This window comes from Topomyia yanbarensis, chromosome 1 (assembly GCF_030247195.1).
Source record: "Topomyia yanbarensis strain Yona2022 chromosome 1, ASM3024719v1, whole genome shotgun sequence".
NCBI classification, from domain to species: domain Eukaryota; kingdom Metazoa; phylum Arthropoda; class Insecta; order Diptera; family Culicidae; genus Topomyia; species Topomyia yanbarensis.
In genome coordinates this window covers 196888530-196909529 of record NC_080670.1, presented here as the reverse complement: position 1 = coordinate 196909529, position 21000 = coordinate 196888530, and the positions used below count along the sequence as shown (strand labels likewise).

Sequence of the window (21000 nt, the reverse complement as noted above, 5' to 3'; positions counted from 1 at the left end):
ATTGTGGTAAACTTGAAAGAACTCCAGAAACAATTCTGCGTTCACATTTTTATCCAATGCTGACAGTGCTACGTCCTTCAATGCATCCACTATTTGACTCATACCTGGGAGATTTATCTTGGAAGGAAGCCTTGACATTATATCCCTTTTGCAACTCCAAAAGTCGATGAAAATGTTGGTCAGACCACGAAATCGATTCGTTGATGGAGAGTTCACAGTAACCTCCGAAATGAGAAGACGAAGTTGTTTCTGTAGCATCTGTCGGCTAAACTTCAGCTTGGTTACTTCTGCATGTTCGAAGACTCCAATGCTACAAGCGATTAACTGCACCAAACTGTGACTCACAACTCGAACAATTTCCAGCTGATCTCGGTTTGCTTCTCGAATCATGGATACGTATGCTTGAAGAATATCTTCATAGTCCGTAAGTTTGCTTCTGGTTGTGATTGATGAAAGGGCATCGTCTAGCAAACAGTACCAAACGTATGATTCTTCAATGGTCTCACTTGGGTCACACTTTTCAGTTAATTCGTTCACCAACAGTCTCGGTTTGTACTCAAATTGTTCGTTGTTGACACTTGAATCAGGTGCAAAGTGCTTCAACAGCTTGAAAACAAAATGGTACTCCCGTTCCAAACATTTCGTTGAGTTATCTTCCAGGTTCCACATTATTTTATGAGACGGTTTCCAGCCAGTCACGTCACTTTCCAATGATTCCTGGTTGGATTTTTCGCAAATTTCAGCCATCAGTTCATGCAAGCATTTGCACAAAACAATTAAAATCGGATTGGTCAGTGAATCTCCCCGCTTAAATTGACTGGTTTCCAAGAAATTCACCTTTTCGATGAATCGGTCAACCAAGTTCTCCAGTTGTTCCCTGAAAATATACTTCAGATCCATATCCGCGAAGAGCTGCACATCGCTGTCACTGATGAACATGATTCGTTCTGAACAAACTTTCTCCAGCTGCTTCCGTAAATATTCTGGAGCCCTGTCAAGTAAATACTCTCTGTGAACGTGAGCTGCAGTTGATTGAATCTGTTGTAGAGTTTCCATCAACTCCGATGGATTCGATTCGATCAGATCTCCAATGCAAGAAAAATGTTCCGACAGCGTTGACAGTGCACACTCGACGTCGTACAGCTCGGTTGCGATTTTTGTAACCTGTCCAGAAAACAATTGTCTTTTCACAATTTCTTCAGATACAAGGCGATAACTGTTCAGGTTGCAGTCTTCTTCGACAAGACCAACAATTCTTCTCAGTTCAATGCAATCCATTTGGAACTCGCGATTCGTTGCCGTTTTCGATCCGATGTTCTTCAAGATTTCCACAAACTGCTTCCTGAGTTGGTTTTGCTCCGTCAAAAGATCATTGAAATACACTTCCTCAATCCGAATCTGTTCCAGCAGAACTCGCTTCGCCTGTTCGAAGTCGCCAGTATCTTCCACCAATTCCGGCTGTTCGATTGTCACTTTTGCCACAAAGCTATTGTTCACCAGAATCAGACAACCTTCGCTGTGTAGTTTTATGTCCATGGATTCAAGGGTGAAACGAGCGGAAAAGTTCAACTCATTGATTTTCCCCTTCGATGGTCTCTTCTTCTTGATATATTCGTTGCCGAACGGAGCACGAAACTTTCGCACTTGATCCAAAGTATGTCCGGGAGAGCGTAAAACGCAAGAATTTTGGTCGATTTCAGCATCATACCCAGCTGAAGTTTGAGCCAAGTTTAGTTCATTGAATTTCGCTGGAAGATTTTCGTATCCGGTTAAAATCTGCCCGTCCTCGGTCTTGTTTCCATCCGGAATTTCGCCAGCAAATGTCGCGCTAGACTTATTCGGTCCGTTGCACTGAACCGATTCCATTTTGAGACAGTAGTCGGCTGGAAATAAATGAAAAGAACTTTGTTACCGAAGCTGGAAAAACGTACATGTCAGTTGATGTAGAGAAAACGCATGACATTCTAAGGGAGATGTACGTTGATTATCACGGAAACAGTTGAGTGCACAAATGTCGAGCAGTAGTGACCAAAGTTCTAAAGTTTAAATATCACATCGATCCTTCAATCAACGATATCTTCATCGAGTAGATCTAATCATACTAACCTCTAGTAAAACGTTGTTTGTTAGCAGAAAGCTAACTTTGATTGTATTCTCTAATTGGAGGCCCCAAAATTATTAATAAACTGCAACACCTTTATCGCAACAGACACTACCGCTGCTGATTCGAGTAGTTTGGAAAAAAAAAACTCTTCCGTCCACTTTTTCTTTGAACTGGTTCAAAAGCACAGATTCGATAACCCCAACAAAGAAGTCAAGTTAAAATCTACCCGGACACTACACTTTTACGACGCACTAAACTTGATCCCTTCTGTATGACGAATGAGTTCGGATCTAATGCAGGACTTGTGAAGTATTTCACTTCGGTTTGTTTATTTATTGAAATTTGCCTACCGAAGCACGATGAGGGCGGCGATCACCGACATTCCGTTAAATGTTTACCCGTCTCGGGGTGTTTCCGATTTTTTTAATCTACTTTTTGACTCATGGCTTTGTTGTCACAGTCGCAGTCGCAGCAGAAAAAAGGGAAACATTGTCTACCCAGGCATGTACATGTCGGTCGATATCTTTGGACAGCAATTTGGCTCTTTAAAAGGAGCGAATCGAACAAAATTTTCATTGCGCACAGGATGGCTGGTGTAGAGGCTATAACATTTTTGTGATTAGGCCTATGTTGATTATAAACAACATTTTTGAACAGCTATAACTTCTGATTTAAGCAAAATATACTCACGAGAATAAGTGAGGTTAATAACTGGGACCATTACCTTTCAATTGAGCACTAACAGTTAAAGGTATTATCAGAAGAACTGAAGTTATTGCAAATAGTTTGATTGAATTCTGCAAAGGCAGCGCTGCCAGGAAAAGTTTTATTCAGCGCCAAAAAAGATAATTTTATGTGTCTTTGTTATCTTGAAATATTTTTTAAACTACCTTTTCCATGCAATTGAATGGTTGTAAATATTCTAGGATAATTATATTAGGCATCTGAAAGGCATATTTTAGCAGCTTCAAACACTGCACGAGAAGCTCCTATCTTAATCAAAACAGGAACATCAGTAGAATCATGTGTCTGAAACAAAATACATATTGCCAGGCGAAACCGACTGCGGCAGGACTAGCTTGAGAATCATAAGTGAAACGATTCGTTACGTTAAGTCAGCGGTAATCGATTAGTTGGACTCACTGGCAACAGTAGACAATAACACCATTATCACGAGACCAGAAGGTGTGCTGGAATTTGTGGTTATTATGAGCACCATAAGACACTGAGATCCATGAAACGTAGGCCTCTATGTACAAGACGCTTATAAGACTAGTAGTTACCTACGGGTACGTAGATCGTAATAACATTTTTACAGGAAATTCTAGCAAGTTACTGTTTTCAGCAAATCACGTTCTGGTAACCTTTTTTTGGATTCTTTATTTAATTTACGTTAAATAGCCAAAATGTAGATGCAAAAGAATAGTTTTTCTCACGCTAATTTTGTTTACAGATTTCGGTTGATGTGCTTCGTTCTAATTTCCATACAAATATTGCCGCTGTGCACAATGCCAAGGAACAACCAATCGTCCCCAAAATGTGCACATTCATTTGAGTCCTCCGAAGGCGTTTGAAAAGTACAGTGCTGGGAAAAGGTATATGACGAACAACTCTAATGAAACACCCAACTAGTCAAAAGGGGTAGAAGAAATGCAAACAACTTTACCGATAGGCGGTGCGGCATACCGACGAATCATAGGTGAGTCGACAATGTATCAAATTTTCTAAAACGGTCCAGTTTTGAAGAATATACAAGTTTGGATTGAGGCGTTTTTCGGTAGCACAACCGGAGAAATGCAAATGAATTTACCGGCAGGTGGTCCGGCATTCCGACGAATCAAACCTTGCGAACGTTTTTGGTAAGTCTGTAAAGAATCAAATTTTCTAAAACGATCCAGTTTTGAAGAATATACAAGTTTGTGTTGAGGTGTTTTCCGATAGCACAACCGGACCTACTTTACCGACAAGTGGTGTGGCACACCGATGAATCATAGTGGATCTTGCGGACGTCGGGTGAGTCTACAGTGAATCAAATATTCTAAAATGATCTAGTTTTGAAGAATCTACAAGTTGGATTTGAGGCGTTTGGCGGTAGCACAACAGTTCCTTCATAATTTTTTTTCAGATCATCGCGTGGCATCTGAGCGATCGATTCGGCTTTTGGAAATATGATGTGCTACTTGAAGGTGAGCATCGAATCGAGATTACCTTCTGTGTTTTCAATATGCTCAATCGGTATTTTAAAGGCTTTAAGTGTAACGGCTGAGGGTTTGTGGCAAGCATTTTGTAGGTTTAAGGGGTGTGCTGTGGGAGTTTGGACTTCGTCGGGCTGAGTCATAACGCGATTGTGGTTCGAGGGGTTTCACCCGTAGGGAAGTAAGCACCATGTAGGGGTTTCGTGGCGGAAATAGTCTAGCTGGATGTCGAATGTGCATGGGGCGTTGAGATTTCCTTTTTTGGGGGTGGATTTAGCTTTTGGGTTTGGAGACATGTTTAATTTTCGATATGGTTTTAGTTTGGAGATACACATCAACTAAAACAGCCTACAGTTAAACGATGTTCATGAGTTCAGGAGCTAAGTATCGATTTTCGTAGTTTCTTTTCACGTTAATATATTTTATTCATTAGTTTGCTACCGAATTTTGGTGGCAGCGTAGTGTGGTTTATGTCCATGATTTCAGGATCTTAGTTACGGTTTTCGTAATTTATATTTATGTTATCGTGATGCTTTAGTCGTGAGCTTACTATCGAATTTGACACGACGAGGAAAATAACTCTGGTTCATGATATCAGAAGTTTTACCATGATATTCGCAATTTGTCCTCGTCTAATCGTGATGTTATTTTTTTTAGTTAGTATTTTTTACTTTGAGCACCATGACAATATGAACTATATCTTCAAAGTGTGACTGATTCGCGACTGATTACTGGTTGATATATTTTATGTGTTCACGTAAAGAATGATTCCATAAATGATGTTCCAAATTTTGTGAAATTGTTTACGTGAAAATATCATGATCATTTGCAGACTTGCATGAAATTGAAAATAATGAGGGATATCTTTTAAGCACCCCAAGCACACAAGATAGTTGGTGAATAATGGACTAGCAACCATGAACCAGTGATATGGAGGAACTCACTCTTCTACTATCTGAACCGTACATTGAAAATTAGGTATCCGATTCACGGCCCGCGCATACTAGCGAAATTACATACAACCTAGCACCCGCGACTAACACGTTACCATACCAACGCTCGAGCACTTTGCAATGATACATGCGATCGTGAAGTCCCTACGCCCACACATCTGAACCGTACATTTAATATCACATTCAGAGTCACGGCCCGCTGCAATTGGCCTTAAGCAGCGTTTTAGTGGGTGACTTTTCTCGTTTCGTCTGCAATTGTAGTGAGTAATTCTGACAGGGAGCCCTTCCCAGAACCCAGCTCTATAGCTCCAGTAGGACAGCTCACAAAAAAAATTAGTTCCACATTTCATCGTAAAGATGGAGCCAATACTAACTTTTCAATGAAGAGAGATAGAATATTGGTATGTTCAGAAGAACTACTGCAAAAAGTCTGCTGTAAAACCTTTTAGAAGACCTATTTTCTATCTCGCTTCATTGGCTCCATCTACGCGGTAAAATGAACTAAAATGTTTAAACCAAAACGACTCATTCTATATAAAAATTATTCCAAACGCACTATTCCGGAAATCCCAGCCATTGTTGCGCAATAATAGTGAGTTCGTAAACATTCAACTACCATGCACCATGCAAAACTAACTCTGACATCATTTCATTGAAAAATTAATAAATTCTTCCAATAAAGCTGGATTGATTTGCCGTCCTCGACAAAGTTGTAGGCAATAAAATTTGCTCAGAGACAAAAATAGCGTTTTCGTTTTTGGAGCCTAGAGTCAAGCCGGGGCTAGCTTGTTTTCCTGTCAGTAAGTTAGTGTAGGATTCTGATGAGACCTTATCGAAACTTAAATTTCCTAACTAATTTAATAAAATTGTCTATCTTATTTTAACTTCTGGTGATTTTGCTTGATGTTTTCTGTAGAAAATTATTGTTCGAATCTGTAATGCTCTAATCACTCTTTTGTAGAAACACTAAAAAGGGGCGCCACTTACCACGAACAGAAGAAACAGTTCCCAATTTTAGATAGTTTAGATCAAACGAAGAGTTTCCATCGCTTCCAGGATCACCAAAAATTTTATGTGACACTTCAATTAGTTTTAATTAGTAGCCGTTACATAACAAACTTCAAAAATTGCATTTTTCCCGGCGTAGGCTCGTAGCGTGATGTCGGCCGGGTTGCCCCTCGAAGCGGGTCCGTCATAGGAGAGCGCTGAAATCTTGATCTACTTTATAAATTAAGTACCCTTTCCATGTACATACTAAGTTATTGTTTGAGTGTCACTGGAAAAGAAAGGGCAAAGTAAACACCAAAGTGGCGCAAAATTGAGACTCTGCTTGCCGCCAGAGGATCACTGCGGCTGTGCAAATATGATAAATTAAGTGCACGCTGATTGTTATAACTAATTTCACTAATTTCGCAAAAAATCCTGGACATGAATATCCTGGTCCTGTCGTTGGTCACAAAAAATGTGCAGCCTATAAGAACAAATCGCTTGCCAATCCAAGTATTTTTTTCGGAAACAACATTTTCTGCCTGCCCTGAAGGGAACGTCATTTCAATTTTGCGACTTTAACATTGCCTTCTCCAATTTGTACATCCTAATATTTTTTTCAATTTTACAAATTTTAGCAATGCCTTTCCTCACAGAACGATCACTTTACCGAGGGCGCACTGTTTCGTGCTTTATCTTCTTCGTTGGCTAAGCGACTCGAATAAAAAGTTTGCACCATTTTTCCTTCCGCCCGCCATCATCGGTGTGTTTGCCGCACACCGACCGTCTCTCCGCTCTGTCCTTTTTAATGTTGCAGTTTTGCCTTGAATTGTTATTTTATTTCGTTTCGTTGGAATTTTTCGGCATATGGAGGCAGACGGCAACAAATCGGTTTTGTTCTCGGCCGTCCACGGCAGAGAGGAGGGCTCGTCTAACGACCATCGGTCGGTCATATCAGCAACCACGGATGGTCGTCTCGGTGCGAATATATTGCGGTGATTTTTTGACTGAGATAGGGCCGTGTGACGAATTGGGTTGCGATGAGATGCTAAAAGCATTTTTTTTCAGGAATTCTTTGCTATTTTACAACCGTCGTTCCGTTGCTACACTCAGCAGGCAAATATCCAAACTGGTTCCACGACTTCGTCGTAGGTCAAACGAATTGAATATAAATCGGGACAGAAAAATACTATCCTCCATAGATGAAGCGGGGGACGAAGGGTCGGTCAGGGGCGTCAGTGTAACATGCATGCGCTCACTCAAGCAAACTCAAGAAACAGCAATAAATGGTTCGCTGGCATTATGCATAAGCGGGCCGCCCAACTTTAAATCTGGCAAGCCCTCTCCGATGGTGGTGGCGGTGAGGTTGTGTCACACGTGTGGCAATAAAAGCAATGGCGACAAAAATGACCATCCATGTTGCAACAGTTTTGCTCGCGGGGGACACGGTAGGAAAAAAATCATCGAGCGGTAGAGTTTGACGCTTTCGTTACAAAATGTTACACAAGGAAGTCACCTAGCGTCGCAGATATTTGATCTGTTTGTCAATGATGATGAGTTCAAAGTGTAATGACTAGTATTTTGCCGATAAAAATAGCAACCAGCAAACGTGACCTGCTGAGTCGAAAAAAATTCATACTTTTCCCACGGTGCCCACAGACCCAGATCAGCTGCACACTCGCGGACTCCGGGGCGCGGCAGAAAAGTACAGACAGTGCTTTATGTTGTGCAATTTCTGCACTCACTCGTTTCAATAGTCCCTTTTTCTTCTTCGTCTTCGTCCTCCACATTCGCTTACTTTCCTCACGCCTACAACGACGACGACGACTGTTTTTTTTTCTTCATTTTTTTTCTTCACAGTTTACTTGTATCTTGGCAGTTAACTTAGACTCTGGCACAGGGAAAAATAGCGTCGGTAAGTTCCACTTTCTTTGCATATGAGATGTGTGATCGTCGTCGATGGCAGCGCGCGAAGGAGACGAAAATGAATGATATTCAAGGGACCTTTAATGGCGTGTCGACATTTGTGTGGTGTGGAGTTTTACGTGAAAGGCAGCGCGCGATGTTTCCGGTTTTTTGGTCGCCGCGCAGTCCCTGGTGTGACGCAATGCGATTTGACATTTCGGAGCAGAATTCGACGGGTTAGGTCAGGCGTAGAATTGGGTAGCCATTTGGGGAATGTTCCGCGGTTGGGCGATGTGGTTCTGTTATTGCGTCACCCGGGGGAGTTCCCTACGCTTCGTTCGACCTACGACACTGGCTGACAGTCGTCAATTTCATTCATTGAATGTTCGATCAAGAGAATATAAAAATATTGATCGATGCGACGAGTGTGGGAGATCTAAAGCCGAACTCGAGTACTATTGAGTGCCGCACGTAATGGGGAACTGATCAGTTTCTCGTGTCGATGGATGATTATTGGCTATTTATTTTTAGTTTGAGTGATCAGTAAATTTCAACCAGTGTTCGGCTAGTTTGTGATTGTCGAAATGACAATCAATCCTCAAGTTAGTTTTGGTACAGTATAAGGAAGTCACCTAGGGTCGTTGTTTTTCCTTATGTACATAGAAACCATTAGTTGAATTTTTTTCATTAAATCGGTTGCATCACTTTATCTCACACTCTTCAGTCAAACCCAAGTATGAACTACTTTTGTCACAAGCTGTTAAATTCTGTCTTTTTGTGCTGTCACATGACTGACTGATGCTTGCTGATTTCGATCGTGAGACTGCGTGACGGGTGACCAAAAATTCATACCGTACCGACAGTTGGATGTGTCCCGATAATAATAGTATAATCCTCTCCGCCAGCTGGAAGCCACAAAAGCAGCCACCAAATTGACAGGTTGCGTCACTTTTCCAAATAGCCCTCGCCATTGCGCAGATGACCAAACACTCCCACAGAAGAAAAAAGAAAAAAACCGTTCAACTAAATCACACTGATTCCACGCAAGGGAGGGCGGCCTGTTGCTTTCGAAGCATACGACTGCTGCTACTGCTGCGCTACGGTTCCAGCTGATGTCAATAACAATAGCAACAGGGATCATAATTTTGACTCCGATCGAAAGCGCGTCATCGCGTCTTTACGCGCTCCGATGGGTCGGTCGTAATAATAAAATGTGACAGCAATTAGTCCTACCCCCTGTCCGATGTCGAGTGGTGGTTGCAAAACAAATTAATATCAAATCAATCTCACGGCATTCGGATCGCTCGCAGCTTGCCGATTGGGGTCCGTCCCGTGGTTGTCATTTTCGTTTTTTCTTAGATCGATGGATCGATAGATGTGGTAATTCGAACCCTGGTCCGATGGGAGGAATGGTGTCTGTTTAATAGTAACCGCAAATATGTTGACCGAATGGTAATTGTTTACGTTTGAAAGAGTTCGGCGTTTGTTGTTATGCAGTTGGGGTAGTTGAAAATTCAATTGATATTTGTCAGTACCGAGAAAAAATATAAAATATGCGAAAAAATTAAAAAAAATCGCCTTAAAAAGTTCAAAATTGCTCTAAATTATTAAAAATTGTTTAAAATCGTTTTAAATCGGTTTAAGTTGTATAACCGTTTTTATTAACTTTTCATCAAAATTTTAAAAAAAATCAGTAAGTGTAGGTATTTGCGTTTCAAGTTTCGGATTTGACGTCTTTCTGGCGGCCGTAGTCGATCCGTGCACGATACTCGTTAACTTGATAAAACATGAAGAACCAAAAATGGTTTGATCTAATTCCCTTCCACCAAAGATTTTTTTTTAAATTCATTAAAGTAATTGAAAATTATTTAAAACTGATTCAAAATTATTATTTAATAAAATTTTGTAAATTTTAAAAAAAAAATTGACATTGTTTGCAATTGTGTTAAACTAAAAAAATAATAAGGTCGGGATAATTCCGAAAATTTAAATTGTTTTAAATTATGTCAATATGTTTATATTAAAAACGAATACAGCGCACAACCATATTATTTAAAACGTCAAAATAATTATTTTTGAGTCATCCTAATGAGATTTATTTTCTAATAGATTTTAACAGTAAAAATAAATTCAGCACACAAACATTACAATTGAACAATTGTATGGACGGTTACATCAAAATAATCATTTCTGAGCCACCCTAATGAATAAATTTTTTTCTCAGATATGTCCTAATATCAAAACCGAATTTAGTACACAAACATTACATTTAAAATTATTTAAAAATCCGTTTCGATGCAAAAATATTTTTGAGGCAACCTAATGAATAGTAAATGATTATTTATTATTTTAAAAACGATTTTTGGTGTTCCAAACTTACATGAAACCATCTTATTTTAACCGATACGATAACATTTTGACCTTAGTCCTCCTTTTGTTCCAAGTCGAGCCACTGTGGAGCGGTCGCAGAAGCTCGAAAAGTTCAAGCAGGCTCGATTCGAATTTCGTAACCATTCATTGGGTAATGTCAGAGATATAACCCTAGTGAAGTAGAATACACTTGATCCTAATAAGAATGCAGAAATTATTACTATATCGTTAACACTTCAACAGACTTCGGACTAAAATATACTTTTCGGCAATACGAAAAATCCACACTTTTTTTTTTCTAAATGCCTATACCATCGAAAGAAAGTCCTGCATTCCAGCGAATATTTTAAATAAATTAATATCACGGACAAGAGGAAAAAATTTATCCGTGACAAACCTGCTTACTTCTCTCGCTAGTGGTAAGAGTAATAATAAAGTACGCCATCGTCAAATTGCTAGTACGTCCGTCATACAGAGCAAGGTTCTCTGTGCAGTTAATGCTTATTTTGGGCCGCTCAAAATTATTTCATGCTCTCGTCTCGAAAACAATCGATAGTTTTTTCCGTTGAGACCTACTTTACTAATGTTAATATTTTTATTTATGCTATTCTTCCTGCTAGTTTGTTTTCTGTCAAAATAATCTTTTAATTAGGTATGTTCCTGTAATTTTTTCGCTATTCTCCGTTACGACATTATAGGCACCTAATGAGTCGTCTGGTAGCCGGGTGCCCAGAGACTCCTAAAATATTGAACTTCAACAAAATTTCGAATCCCTATGCGATCTCCCTCCTTCTGACGACATGCCGGGATTGATCAATAAACAACTTGGGATTTCCAGGAGTTGTACACTAAAGAATTATTTATTACGCTCCATCATCCTTTGATTCTCTGTGCAATTTTAGTTAAAAAAATTCGTAACCAAACTACTGATAATATATTTTTACTTCCAAATTTATGCCAAAAATTCAACCTTTTAGAGCGATTCAAAAAATTTTACATAACAACAATCATTTTTGAAGCACCCTGAGATGAAAATTATTTATTTTCAATATGAAAAATAAATGCGGCGACCAATATATGAACCTTAACTGTTTTTGAGTCTCCCTAATATCAAAGACAAAGTCAACACACAAACATTTATATTTAAAAAAATATGAAATTTTACAATAACATATTTTTTTTAGCAAAGATCGGACTTTTGCGTTCGAAATTTTAAAGAAAATATTCAATTCCATGGAAATTGAATGAATCTAACACTCATCGTCACGAGAAATTTAAAAAAAAAACGTGTCTTGTTTACCGATTTAAATCGATGATCCTGCTCGAGTCGATGACCGTACTGTCAATCTCCACGTCTCGTGATGGTACATAGGCATGGTACTCTATCGTGAAGATCTGATCGCAAGCAACCCAGTTTGCTTGCCTAAGGTCCAATTCAACAATGCGTATCTTGTTTGGTCTAACTTCCCGAGCAAACGGAAACATGGTCCAGTAGATCCCATATAAATTACCATATGTTGGTGTATTTATTGGTTATTGAGACCATTTTAAGGTGTCTTGATGGTTGTGAATTTTGGCACGGACCATGTTAAAGGTCTTTTCAGGGGCTATGTGATGTTTGAACCCATGAGTATTCGCTCGGGTTTTGTAATTTCGGTTACCGCTAAGTACGGTTTTGTGAGAATAAGAGCACCAAGGAGCGCTTTTTGGTTAGCCTTGACACGATACTGGTTGAGTGGAATTGAGACGCGGGATTGCATTAGGAAAGAAGGATCGATATTTTCTGACACAGAACGAGAGATAAATGCGGGTGACACAGGATAGATTTCGATGGGACTTTGGATGGAGTAACATCAATCAAATGTAAGATCGACGGCATCATAACCGTCCAAAACCTTTATTCGGGATGTTCGTCGCTCAGTCTATCCCCTGATCTTGCACAGACCAGAAACTAAAAGCACACCGCTTGTTCGCAGCAAAGCAAACTAATGAATTTTACCCGCGTCGCTTCGGTACTTGTACACTCTAGATACAGCAAAGTCGGTCCCCTATGGTGTGCTAGATGAGTGACTCGAAAAACAAAGTGCGCCCATTAAGGTACAATACAGTCGCGATCGACTTTTCTCAAACTCGAACAAGACCCTACCTGCTCCGAGCTGAGACAGTTGATAAAGGTGAAAGTGGAACTTGATCTTACGGCATCCCATATCCAACTGCATCATACTAGGAATGTGATCCCGAGCAAATGCTCATGGGTTCGACACCATAGAACCCTTCAAAAGACCATAAATATGGTCCGTGTCAAGTTTTACAACCAATGAAAATACCATAACATGGTCTCATTAACCCATAAATAATTTAAAATATGGTTTTTTATGGGATCTACCGGACCATGGTGATGGTGTTTTCGTGGGTTGATCCTATTTAAAACACCATAAAAACACCATGCGGTGGGGGTGAAATTGGACCATATAACGTTCAACATACTATTCGAGACAGAACACTTTGACAGTGATGCACTACATGCAACACGACGTCGAATACGATAACATTAAAACCAAGATCCGCGTATATATGGACAATGATATAACTGAAATTCGTCTACATGATTTGGACCCGCGCACCAGTTCCGAGTACATTAAATACGAAATACTGAGAAGTGGAATCTGTTTCGAATGACAGGTGGAGAAAACTTTCCCCGGCGTCGTTCTCAACGGGGTTCGTGTGACTTGATGGGAAGGGAGACTGGCTTTCACCCTCAAATAGTGATTTGTGGCATATGAGTAACCAACTCTGTTCTTCAGCAAATCTTCTGTGGACACACTGGATTCGGTGACCACACCGTCAACCTTCACGTCTCGTACAGGTACATATACATAATACTCCAACGTGAAGGGTTGGTCGTATGCGCAACTACGTTGGTTTGCTTCAGATCAAACAAAACCGTGTTTGACTCATCTTTTATAGATTCATTTTCGGTTGAATGCAGTTTGTATGGTGCTTCTTTCTGGTAATCAGTTTTCTGCATTACCAATGCTATAATATAGCATCAATGTAAAAACAGTCATACTGTAAAACTTGTATTGGCAGTACTAATGCTATTAGAAAGCTTGAATTTACTGTCATTTTACGCAATGTTCTTGCAATGATTTTTTTTCCGTTTTGGCATGATGAACAAAAGAAGGAAAATACTGTTTAGGACTGCAAAATGAAAGTTCTTTTACTTAAGGGATTCGCACCGTGTAAAAAATCCGCGCTATTTTCTATGGAAAAGGCTTAGATTAATTTTGGAAAAGTGAAAATTACGGATCTTAAAGAGATTCCGTGTTGGCCTGCACTTCAACAATGTGCGTGTTTTCGGGATCGGCTTGAGTAGACGCCAAATATCGATGATTAACGCCATTTTAAAAAGTAAGATGGCGACCTGTTTAGCCAAATTTTCTAACATCAAAGTATGCTTTCGGAATGGGTTTGATGAGTACATAATAGAGATCAATGTCTGACGCCATTTTGAAATACAAGATGACATCCGGGTTGGCAGAGGTCAATAACTGAAGCCATTTTAACATCCAAGATGTCGGCTTTGCAAATACGAATATTTTTTTGGGACATCTGATCCATAAGCCCATTCCAAACCTATCCTTACTGTTTGGGTTATTTAGAATTTTCCTGGACCTCAAGTCACAATTTTAGTTTTCAAAATGGCCCCAGACATCGAACGCCTGCTTTCATTCCCGCGTAATTTTGGTTACTTGCTGAAAAAATCTCGTGGTTTTTGGCCGCAATACAGACACTTTTCAGTATCTTCTTAGTGGGACTTCACCATATTAGCCATGATGGACTCCAAATGGGCTTTTCCTCATTCTATATTTCATGTAGACCATGTAGGTCAGATGAAAAATAAAATAAATAAATAAATATTGTCCGAATTAGTCACCGCAATTTTTACATTTAAGGCAGTTTACGATTCGTGGTACAAAAACGCGGCCAGGCAGACGACCTTGTCAATAAATACGAGGCTAGATAGAGTGGCTCCGGCGGCGAAAGCGACTTGGGCGCAGTCTGATGGAGGATAAGTGACGACGTCGTCAATCTCCACGTCTTGTGATGGTACATATACGTGGTACTCTAGCGCAAATCGCCTTTTTAGGAGGATAGATGCGAGATAATTGATTGGTCAAAGGTCCTAATTATTAGTTTGAAACCTCAGCTACATTTTGGTACCATACAAGTTCATTTTCACCACCCTATGGCAGCGCTAGGCGACGATTTGCAAAACTACGTTTTTCCATATTTTTTACAATGTAGTGGTTATTCGAACCTTCATACGGGGCAATTCAGACCATCAATTTAAAAAAAAAAATTACAATGGAATTCTGTTTACCTATGAAATATTTATTGAAGAAAATCGAAGCAAAAAAATGAATTGCGTTACAAAAACTTAATCTGGTTAGTCATAGCTGTCCATTGGCGCATGCAATCGTGTGCGTAGCCGCAAGCCGCTGAACGGTGGTTGATGGAATAGGGGGTCCAAATAGCCCCGTACGCTCGTTTGGCACAAAAGTGGTGAGCGTCTGGAAAATATCGGTGTTTTCACCCAAACAAAAATCATTCCATAAAATAGGAGCCTTCCAAAACACTTTCCTGTATTTTTTTTACTTTTATTTGTTGCTTTAATCACGGTTTTACCATTGAAAGGATTTTTGTTTTGAGGATGGCAAAACATGAAACATGTATCTCCTTTCTAAAAAAAATCAAAGAATTAGATTCAGCCGTCAAAATAAATGTTTTAGAATGGCGGTTTCACGAATATGTACGACAGTCAGAAAGTCTTACGATTTCCTGAGAAATCGAGGGGTCCGAATTACCCCAGTGATTATAGGAATGTTTTTAAAAAAATTAAACGCTGTCTCAAACGTGAACATATAAACGCTCGTTCTCACACGATCACGAAATCTTCACGTTCTCTCCCTTTGAATAGTACACCCAGTATCACAATCATGGCCCGCTGCACTTGGCCGTCAGCAGTGTTATAGTGGGTGACATTTTTCGTCTTGTTTGCAATTGTAGTGAGTGATTCTGACCGGGGATCCTTCCGAAAACTAAGCACTACAGTTCCAGTGGAACATTTCAAATAAACTAAATAAATATCACTTAAAATTCTTGTCATAATTCGAATGTACTAAAAGTGAATAAAATATGGAATTTTCAATTTCCCTAGTAACATGACTCTAGGGTCCCCTTTAATCGCCTCTAAATTCGTGCTTTGGAGGATTTTTTACGGCCATTCACCGAACTGGTCAACCCGCTGCATTCCCGACGCAGAGTAGTAAATTCCCGAACCAGACGACCCAACTGCGCGCGCAGGAGGCAATTTATGACCTCTCGCGCCGTGAGCAATCGGAACTTAAATTTTCTTGCGTGGGAGAGAGAAGTTGAACATACTCACGAATCCCTGGCTTGAACGATATCGTAAATTTGACGGTAATAATGAAGATTCTCTTCAACGAAGGAGGAGGAGGATATTAGCAACAACCCACTTGTTGCGGGGTGAAGCGAAAACTCAGTATGGGGACATAAATCTGACTGATAGGGGTCCATCACCGAAAACGGAGTTCTATTGCACAGTTTTGATGGCAAACGATGTTTTCGTAGTCTATTTTTCCGACCCGAACGCAAAGGTCATTTAAAGTCGTATATCAGTGATTCGACATATATTAGATATGGAATTCGCTTTTCGACTTCGTCTCATCAGAATCCGGCACTAACTTAGTGACAGAACTAAGCTAAGAAACCCCTAGTCAAGCGTGATTCCGTACAGAAAAGGCTCTCATTTCAAGCTGATAAGAACTAATGAAATCGAGTTATTTTCGTCGTTCATTTTTCCAACTCAAACGCAAAGGTCACTTAAAGTCGTAAATCAGCGAATCGACAGTTTGCCGAAACAAGCTCACCTTCTGATCTATACTCGACTCGACAGTGTACACTACCGAACCGTCGATTATGTAATTTGCGAACTCCACTTTTGGACAGGCAGCAGCATAATTGGAGGAGGTCACTTCTTGCCTAGTTTACGCGCCAATCGATGTCAGTCCTAAAACGGTGTTTTTTTTTATTGGTTGGTCCATCAGAAAGGAAACATCGCGGCAGGAAATCACGGATTATCTCCGTGAAACGAAAAAAAAGGGTTTAAATTGTTGTGAATTATGTCATTCAAATCTGGGGTCCGACTAGCGAAAGGCTAAATTCGTACACTGTTTTTTTACTGTTTTAGTTCGTGGCTCAGTTTAAAATTTGGTGTTATTATTTTGATGTCCCGCCAGAAAATGGTGACTGCGGAATGGTTAGAAAACGATGTTTTCCTGTTTCCGGATCAAACCGATCCTGATGGAGTCTGGGTCGGGAGTTGCAACCTACACGACTTTAAAATTGCATCACATTTTTCTCAGGTAGACTCGAATCTTGGGTAGGAACCGAAAGCCGAAAACAGACCCCAGACTGAACTGTTTTTTGCCAAAATATTACCCCCCTTCGTTAGCATCATCATCGTCATCATCATCACAATCATAAAGTGCAGAAAAGAAAAGCGAAAACCTTTTAGTTTTGATACCTCCTCTCCGTTTATGTTTTGCCCCCTTTTTTTTATCCATCCGATGCTCGAGCTGGATTTGAGCGTTGACCTTCCGAGAATCGCACGGAATTGACGCTGCTACAGTATGCCTTCGATAAGTAGTCTTGTTTCTAAACATTTTTTTTCTGAATCTACAAGCTTTTGATGAATTCAATCGATGTTGTTTTGTTCCGCTGTGACTCGATACGGTAGCGATTGATTTTAGATGCGGCAAGGTTCGTCCTTCGTTCCAGTAAGTGGAACGATTATCGAATGAAAAAATGCTGCCATCTACTAACCCAAAAAGAAAAGCTTCAGGTTCTACACCAAATTTGGCGTTAGTTCACACTGGTTTTACCATCGAAGAACGTTGCTCCCCTGCCAACATTCGTCTTCCCTCTCGCTCGATCGGTCCCCGAATATAGTACACACCAGCTAGCGTACGAAAAAGGAGACGGCATCTCGCGCGGCCAGTTGACACCTTTCAGTCGGTTACCAGTGACAACCATTAGGTACATATATGTACCTAGCGAGACACGGGTAGAGCAGGCGGCGTCGCTTTTTTGCTTCTTCGTCTATCTTAGACCAATGCCGACGCTAGCTTACATCAACCGATGGCATCACATTCCGTTTTGACGTTTTATCACTGCTGCGGTGCGAAATGTAACCAGGCGAGTCAACCGACAAGGAAGAAAAACGTAGCTCACGTTTCGCTCAGGCCGATCAAATATGGAACCCCGCGCGACTGATGGACCCGATCCGTGTCTGTGCAGAGCATGCTGCGATTATGCATTTTCCCGTGTTTTTTCCGCCATCTTTTTTTGTCCCCTTTAGCGCAGCTACCGCTGCGCGGAATCGCGAAATATATGGCTAAACGGAGAGGGCCATTACGATCAAACGGTGAGCAAGATTGAGCCATCACATCGCGAGTACGTACAGGAATTCTACGCCTCGAAACAACTGACAGACAGATGCTCGTGGACAGAAAACCGACTCGCGGAATGACCCCCCATTTTTTTTTTTGATTCGACGAACGAAAGTCACCTTCAACGACTTCTTCGATTTGTGACCGGAATTAAATCTGTTCAAACTCACAGCCCGGACTTGATTCTAACCTATAGAAAACTCGTTCTCGGGACTCCGAGAAATGTCGCAATTAATTAAGAGCCCCATGTTTCCAACACACACACACACACACACACACACACACACACACAGACACACAACAACATCAACCCGGTGGTAATTGATTTTGGCGAACTTGGCAGAATGCAAAATTTGTACCTACCACCACAGCAGGGGCGGCCGGGCCCTGTCAGTTAGGTTAGCGCAGCTGTCAACTGCTTTTGTACGGTAAAACTTGTTCCGAATCGCACCGATTGACGGCGTCATTTTACAACTGCATGGAAAATATCCTAACCCTATTTCCTCCTCCTCCTCATGTTTCACCAACTTCAAGCTGGCAATGAGTCACTGGCCTGTCCTGTGGAGTAAACAAGATTTTTTTTTCAATTCTACGTTGAATTCGAACCCTGATCAAATCACTGCTCGACGACGACGATCTGTTGAGCGTAGATCTGTCCGCTAGATGGCGTCTGATTAGCATAAACATAACCTCGCGAGCGAGGGGCGGGTTCACGGCTTCATCTGTCAATTGCAAACTGGCTGTGACGGTCGCTTTCAAACACAAAACTAACAACCCGCCGACGACGATAAGATCTTTTCCCCCGTAGATCGATACGTTCCTCGTACCACACGAGCAATCAAATGTTAATTGTTTGTTTTGATTTTTTTTTCTTTCCAGATGCTGTGTCAGCAGTAGTGAGCAGCTTAAGCGCCACTAGCGGTCGATTACGAAAGCGCCAAATGTAAACATAGCGCTACGACCAGTTCGGCTGTAAAATGGGTTAACCAAGTGTGTGTGTGTATGGTTATGGTGCCGATTACGAAACAACCCAATTGGGCCTATTTAGAAAGAGACAGGTAAACACACTTGATTAGAACGAGAGTGAAATTTTAGGTTATAGTGGCTGGCGGCGGGTTGGCGAAAAAAGGGACCGCCATCTTTGTTGTTGTTGTTGTTATTGTGTTCGTTTGTTGTTCTCGGAATGTGCTGACGGTGACGAGAAACTAGTGAAAGGATCATCACGTGACGGTTGGTAATTAGTGTAGTTCCCGTTTCATTTTCGGTATTTCTGGCTGCTGTGGCGTCAATTGTTCGGAATGCCGATGCGAACAGTTTGCAAGTGAGAGCGAGTAGCGACTGAAGAAAGTGCTAGAGGAGCAGCAGTCCGAGATAGCGGAAGGCAGGGGATCTGCGGAGAAAAAAGGTTAGTTGCTATTTTTAAATGTTATGAATTTTGCAAATTTCAGAATATATTTTAAATTTTGGAAAATTTTACTCTCTAGAAACTTTTCTTGATTTTGCTTAATCTAATTTTTGGTTCCAGGAAAAATTGATTTTTTCTTACCCCTCAAAATTTAAATTCATTTAATTTTTATACAATTTTCCACAACTTCAAAAATTTAGAAAAACAGTGGACAATTTAAGAAAAGAGCTTTTAACAGTATTAGAAACTTAAGAAGATTAAAAAATTTTAGCTATGGAAAATTTACAAAATGTTGAAAAACTTCATAAAAATCTAAAATATTTCAGGAGACTGGAAAATTTTACATAATTTGTTTGCATGAAAATATTGTCAAATTTCATTTGAGAAGTAGTCTACGTCAAATGGTATACCAGTGCCATCTATAAAGGTTGTAGAGTATATATGCTTTCAAATCATCTGTCAAATGTTGATTAGCTGAATGTTTTAAAAATGTTAGAAAATTTTATAAAAACCAACATTTAATTTTATTTTTTTGATTTTTTGATAAATGTTAGAGAAGTTTAAAACTCTTTTAACAATTTTAGAAAATAATCCAATTAGTTGTGGAATTTGCGTTTCGACTTCATCTCATCAGAATACGACACTAGCTTAGTGACAGAACTAATAAATTCATAAATTAAATAACACTTTTAGGGGGTTCGAAAAATTGTGACTTCTTGTGACATATGGGGGAGGGGGAGTAAGCTGAAACGTTACGTAACATGGTTTTACTAAAGAATTTTTTTTTGATAATTTGTTACGTAATAGGGGATGAAGGATAGAGAAATTTGTTACATGGGGGGAGGGGGAGTTAATTTTGGGCAATTTTTGTGTTACTTAATTTATAGTTTTGGAAGAGTCGACAAAATTTGAATGTTTGGAGAAAATAAAAAAAATTCGAGCGTGCATTTTCTTTATTTTTTTTTTAAGTTTATTAAAAGTTTTGGAATTGTTTTGCAAATACTTGAAATATTTAGCTGTAAATTTTGGTTATTATATGAATTTCAAAATTTTAGAATAGCTCAAATTGTATCTTTTTTTAATTTTTCAGAATAATAAATAATTTTGGAGATTATAAAAACGATTTTTGGACAATTTTAGAAACTATCAAAAATATCGACAGATTTAAAATGAGATAGCAGGAAATTTTTAAATTTTTTTCTTTTTTATAATATTTTTCCTAGTTTCTTTTCCTTCATCTTTTATGTTTTCTTGTCCTTTTTCACATTTTGCCTTTCAATTATTTCTTCTTTTTTCTGCTGCTGTCCTTTTTTTCTTTCATGAACTTAATTTTTTTAATTTTTTTCTATCATAATTTTTATACTTTTTTCCCATTTATTCTTTTATTCGGTTCTGTTTTTTTCTTGTATGTCCTCTGTTTTTCGTTTTTCCTCTCTCATTTACACTTTGTTTTCTTTTATTTTTTGTGTTCTTTTTGTTTTCCCTCTTTTCTTTTATCTTTATATACTCTTCTCTTTGATTTTTAATCTATGAGCTTTCTTTTTGT

At 39.6% G+C, this 21000-nt stretch overlaps 1 protein-coding gene across 1 annotated transcript in view; it reads left to right on the top strand.

The window, feature by feature from the left end:
- LOC131686759 (cadherin-86C-like) overlaps positions 1–21000 on the top strand; it is a 385841-nt gene that overhangs the window by 128263 nt on the left and 236578 nt on the right. Inside the window, exon 2 of the mRNA XM_058970741.1 lies at positions 18929–19454. The gene's annotated coding sequence lies outside the window, so the exon portion shown is untranslated. The remainder of the gene's footprint in view (positions 1–18928; positions 19455–21000) is intronic.